At 45.5% G+C, this 6,306-nt stretch overlaps 1 pseudogene; it reads left to right on the plus strand.

Annotated features, from left to right (window-relative positions):
- Window positions 1–621: 621 nt before the first annotated feature.
- On the plus strand, window positions 622–6,056 carry LOC128124209 (leukocyte immunoglobulin-like receptor subfamily B member 3; annotated as a pseudogene).
- The last annotated feature ends 250 nt before the right edge of the window (window positions 6,057–6,306 follow it).

Consider the following 6,306-nt stretch of genomic DNA (forward strand, 5'->3'; position numbering starts at 1 on the left):
CAAGAAGTCAAGGTCATCTTCACCTTCATAGCACAGGAGTAAGAGGTCAGCCTGGAACACATGTGACACTTTTAAAATAAATAAGCCAGGCATGGTGGAGCAAGCCTTCAATCTCAGCACTTAGGAGGTAGAGACAGGCAGGTCTCTCTGAGTCTGAGGTCAGCTGGTCTAATAGTGAGTTCTAAGTATCCACAGCTACATGGAGGAACCATGTCTCAAAAAATAAATAAATAAAATAGGGCCAGTGAGATGGCTTAGCCAGTATAGGTACTTGCCACCAAGCCTGATATCCTACATTCAATCAGCAGGAATAGGGGAAGGAGAAAACTGACTCCCACAACTTGTTCTCTGACCTCCACCTATGACCTTGGTGTCTTACCCACACCCAAGAAATAAATAAAACAATTTAAAATATAAACTAACAATCATAAATGAAAGCTGGGTATGGTGGTGTAGGCCTGTAAACCCAACAAGGCTGGCCTCAAACCTGCTGTCCTTCTGCCTCAGCTCCTGATATGTACAACAATGTATTCACTTTATTTTCTTAAAGGTTTATTGTGTTTTATTTATGTGTATGTATATATGTTTGTATGTTTTTATGCCATGTGTATACCGGGGCCTATGGAGGCCAGAGTGGACATTGGAGCTGGAGTTTTAGATGTTTGTGAGATACATGCTGTGGATGCTGGGAACTGAACTCAGGTCCTCAGCAAGAGCAGTGCATGCTATTAATCACAGAGCCACCTTTCCAGCCCCCCCTACATTCGTTAAAAATCCAGTAACAGCAGAGCACTATGAACAATTTTATGCAAACATTAGGAGCTGTACAAAAAATGGACAGATCCCTTGGTTGCCCAATAAATACAAAATCTTCATGACTTCCCACTCATTGAACACACTGTCACTAGGAAAGTTCCCCTTTGGAAATTCTGTTTCTGGAAGCTGGTGACTTTTTCCAAATGTTTGTGTGTTTGAAATAAAGACATTACAAAACTAGAGAAAGAGGAAATATAGCCCAACATAGTTTATCAGACCAGAAAAATACTATTAACAAAACCTGACAAAGAAAACCTAGGAAGAAAGTTCTTTCACATCAGCCCAGATGGGACCCCTTAAAAAATTAATGAGCTAACAACCAGGGAGCCTGCATGAGACTGACTGAGACCCCCTGCATACATATTACAGTTGTGTATCTTGGTCCTATGGGACTCCTAACAGTGAGAGCAGGGACTGTCCCTGACTCTGTTGCCTACTTTTGGGACCCATTCTTCCTACTGGATTGCCTCATCTATCATTAATAGAAGAGGAGGTGCCTAGTCTCACAGCAACTTCATATATAATGGCTGGCTGATATCCATGGGAGACCCTCTATTTTCTGAAGAGAAACAGGAGGAGGAGGTTATTAATTTAAGAGTGGGAGGCATGTGAGACCTTGGTGGAAGGGTATTTTGAGGGGCGACTAGTGTGCTGTGGAATGTCGTTCTGAATGCTGTGAATGTGTGTTGCTCTGATTGGTTGATAAATAAAATGCTGATTGGCCAGTAGCCAGGCAGGAAGTATAGGCAGGATAAGTAGACAAGGACAATGCTGGGAAGAGGAAGAACAGAATCAGGAGTCAGCAGCCAGACACAGAGAAAGCAAGATGACAAGGCAGAGCTGAGAAAAGGTACCATCCATGAGGCTAAACATAAAAAAGAATTGTGAGTTAAGTGTAAGACCTAGTCAGTAATAAGCCTGAGCTAATGGATGAGCAGTTATTTTTTTTTAATTTATTTTGCAATACAATTCAGTTCTACATATCAGCCACGGATTCCCTTGTTCTCCCCCCTCCCGTCCCCCTCATCTTCCCCTCAACCCCGCCCCCATTCCCATCTCCTCCAGGGCAAAGCCTTCCCCACAGACTGAGGTCAACCTGGTAGACTCAGTCCAGGTAGGTCTAGTCCCCTCCTCCCAGGCCGAGCCAAACAATCCTGCATAGGCCCCAGGTTTCAAATAGCCAACTCATGCAATGAGCACAAGATCTGGTCCCACTGCCTGGATGCCTCCCAAACAGATCAAGCCAATCAACTGTCTCACCCATTCAGAGGGCCTGATCCAGTGGGGACCCCTCAGCCATTGGTTCATAGTTCATGTGTTTCCATTCATTTGGCTATTTGTCCCTGTGCTTTATCCAACCTTGGTCTCAACAATTCTCGGGATGAGCAGTTATAATTAATATAAGCTTCTGAGTGATTATTTTATAAAATGCTGTGGGACTGTGGGTGAGAGATTTGTCTTGACTATGGGACAGGCAAAACACAGCAAAACTTCCAACTACATTTGGCATATCATTGTGGAGCTCTCAAATTTCCATAAGGCCTAAAAGAGTTTTAAGGGCTTCTAAACACACAATAATGGAGCCAAAAACAGCTTTCTACTTCATGTCTCATGTAGGTCGAGATATAGAGACACCAAGGTACAGAGAGGCTGTGGCGTGCAGACTGGAGCTACAGTATGGTGGGTTCATGGTGTACGGTCTTGAGTGCAGCAGGCAGATTCCTGCTACTGTACACAGTGGCCTCTGCAAGCCATGCAGCATGCTGTCTGATGGATTTAGCTTTTGCTAGTACAGCAAAAAAAAGAGATAGAGAGGTTTCTGGGCAACACGTTGCTTCTTAGAGACAAAGACACACTGCTTCCCGTAGTAGGCATACTTCTGCCATGATTGGAAGCTGAGGTGGGCGGAGTCAGCAGTCAAGGATTTCCTGTTGGTCCTAGCTTTCAGCAGTTTAAAATCTCTCCTAGTCAGAAAAGGATTATAGATTCACAATAAAACAGATTCAGGCCCAGCAGTGGTGGCACATGCCTTTAATCCCAGCACTTAGGAGGGAGAGCCAGCCTGGTCTACAGAGCGAAATCCACTACAGGCACTAAAACTACAGAGAATCCCTGTCCTGAAAAACAAAACAAACAAACAAACAAAACAAAAACAAAAACAGATTCAGATGAAATAAAACCAGAAATCGTTTACAATGTGTGTAAAAATGTACGTAGGCTAGAAAGATAGAGGAATAGGAGGATAGACAGTTATGTAAAGAAATAGATAGTTTTTAAAAATAAAGTCTTTAAAGAGAAAGTAAAAGTAATATAAAAAAGAAGCCACATAAAGATGGAAGTCACACAGAGAGTCTGGATTACATAGTCTTTGGGATTTTAAACTACAGAAAGACATTTGATAATCCAAGACCCCCTGATAGGTCTCTGATAGCACCGTGGCCCAGATGACCCAATATCCAGAATGGCTTCAAGGCAATACAGAATACAGAGAATATAGCATCGCAGACTATTCCAGTCAGGACTTGACTTGGGACCCAGTGCTGGCAGGTGAGTGAGTGTCTGTGGATGTCCTGAACTTCACTTCTCATCATTCCTGCAGCCATGCCTGGGCAGTGAGCATGAAGAACAACACATGTGAGCTGCCCCTGGGGATGGCTGGAGGTTTGGAGTTGGATCTGCAATCCGAGGGTAGGTGTCCTGGATCCTAAGTTCTCTTTACCTTGCATAGGCCCTCCCTAAGCCCATCCTCATGGTACAGCCAGACTCTGTGGTCTACAAGCAGACTATGGTGATCTTCTTGTGTGAGGGGGCAACAGGAAACAACGCATACAGACTCTATGAAAAAGAAAACCAAAAACTAAAGTGCATAGAGTTTCTACAAAATCCTAAGTACAAGGCTGAATTCTCAATCTCAAAATTAGCTGATCAACCAAGCAGGACAATATTGTGGTCAATATCAGACCCACAATGAATGGTCAGAGTTCAGTGACTTCCTGGAGCTGGTGGTGACAGGTAAGAGGACACAGAGGATCCCAAGCCTCAGGATTGACTGTCAAGAAGTGAGTCTGCTCTTCTGGGTGCCCCCCAACCTCACAGCCCTGGAGGATAATGAGGCCTGATACATTTAACTGATTCCTCCTTCTCTGCTAGGAGCCTACAGTAAATCCAGCCTGTCAGCCCAGCCCAGCCCTGTGGTGATTGAAGAAGGGAATGGCACCCTCCAGTGTGACTTGTTACAGCAATATGACAGGTTCATTCTGACTAAGGAGGGCCTCAGAGGCTGTTCTGGGTGCTGGACTCATAGTAAAACTACTCTACTAGAGAGTTTCAGGCCCTATATTCTGTGGGCCCTGAGACCTCCAGCCAAAGGTGGACATTCAGATGCTATAGCTTTAATAAGAACAGCCCACAGTTGTGGTTAGAACCTAGTGATCCCCTGGAGCTCCTGGTCTCAGGTGAGGAACCCCAGCCTTTCCCTAGAATGATGTTGAAAAGATACATACACCGCACTCGGGAGGCAGAGCCAGGCGGATCTCTGTGAGTTCGAGGCCAGCCTGGGCTACCAAGTGAGTTCCAGGAAAAGGCGCAAAGCTACACAGAGAAACCCTGTCTCGAAAAACAAAAAAAAAAAAAAAGATACATACACCAGGGAGGTCTTGGTGTGTGGTGTATGTGAGGGGCCAGGGCTCCTGAGCCCATGACACAGAGCATGGGAGAGAGAGGGACACAAGATACAGAATCCAAGACAGAGATTGACTGCAAAGCTCAGGAGGTCCAGGACAGAGATGAATCCTAATGGGGCCTTCTGTTACTCTGGATCAGCTCATGTACCATCCACAACAGCTAGGGGAACCGACAGAAGAGAGGGGCAAGGGGTGCAGGAGCCAGAGCACTCAGGACATCAAGAGAACATGGACCACACAAGCAAATATGCAGGGATCATGAGGACTCACAGAGACTGAAACAGCAACCACAGAGCCTACAGGGGTCTGTCCTAGGCCCTCTGCACACATGCTATGGTTGTTTACCTTGGATGTTTTCCTTTGTTTTGTTTTTGAGTTTCACTGTGTAGCCCTGGAGGCCCTGGAAGTCACTCTGTAGACCAGGCTGGCCTTGAACTCACAGAGATCTGCCTGCATCTCTTTCCCGAGTGCTGGAATTAAAGGCATGCACCACCACCTCCTGGCTAGCATGGGGTCTCTGTTAGACTATAACAACAGGAGTGGGGATAGATCTAACTCTTTTGCTGAATGTGGCATCTTTTTCCTCTTACCAGATTGCCTTAACACGCCTCAATATGAGGGTGTGTGGCTAGTCTTATTGCATTCTGGTATGCCTTATTCAGCTAATATCACAGGAAACCTGTTCTTTCTGAAGGGAAAAAGAGGAGCAGTGGATATAGGAGAGAAGAGTAGTGGGAAGGCTGCTGTCAGGATGTATTGTATGAGAGAAGAATAAATTAAAAAGAAAAAATGCCATCTGCAACTGTGACTTTCTCTGTGCCACATTCCGACAGACCAAACTTCTTTTCAACTACTTCCTTGCAGGGACCCTCCACAAACCCACCATCAAAGCTGAGCCTGGCTTTGTGGTCACCTCAGAAAGCCCCATGACCATCTGGTGTCAGGGGAGTCTGGATGCAGAAATATAAGTTTTGCATAAAAAGGGAAGCTAAAAACCCTGGGGCACACAGTTCCCAGGAAGCCAGAGAACAAGGTCAAGTTCTCCATCCATTCTGTGACACAGCAACATGTGGGACAATATCGCTGTTACTGTTACAGCTCAGCTGGATGGTCAGAGTGCAGTTACATCCCGGACATAGTGGTGACAGGTGAGGGGACAGTCAGGGTCTCAGCCCCATGATCTGGTCTCAGAAGTATTGCCTTGACAAAGCCTATCTGTGAAGTACATTGTGGCTTGTGAGTCCATGTAACAGGCTGCCTCCTTCTCTCCTAGGAATCCACTACACTAAACCCAAACTGTCAGGCATGTCCAGGCCTGTGGTGACCTCAGGAGGGAACATGATTCTTAAGTGTGTCTCACAGGAGGGATATGACAAGTTCATTCTCACCAAGGAAGATCAGAAGTTCCTCAGCTCCATGAACTCACAGTTTATACACAGTATTATTCAGTACCAAGCCTTGTTCCCTATAGATCATTTTAGAGCAGACCACAGAGGGACATTCAGATGTTATGGTTACTACAATCATACCCCACAGTTGTGGTCAGTACCCAAGTGAGACCCTGGAAATAAACATCTCAGGTGAATCAGCCCCATCATTGACTAATCATTTTTGACACCCTTAACCTTTGTTATGGAGTGAATGCCAGCAGAGAATCCTCGAGCAATGTCCACTTCATTCTGTATTGCAATACCGGTTAGGGGTAGAATGCATGAGGATCTTGGGGAGGTTATAGACCCTCCTCCTATACCTAAGTCAACAAACTACATGCTGGGATCAGGGAATGGAACTGACCATGTCAGGAGTC

Source organism: Peromyscus californicus, unplaced genomic scaffold (genome assembly GCF_007827085.1).
Source record: "Peromyscus californicus insignis strain IS unplaced genomic scaffold, ASM782708v3 Scaffold_4__1_contigs__length_199733344, whole genome shotgun sequence".
Taxonomy (NCBI): domain Eukaryota; kingdom Metazoa; phylum Chordata; class Mammalia; order Rodentia; family Cricetidae; genus Peromyscus; species Peromyscus californicus.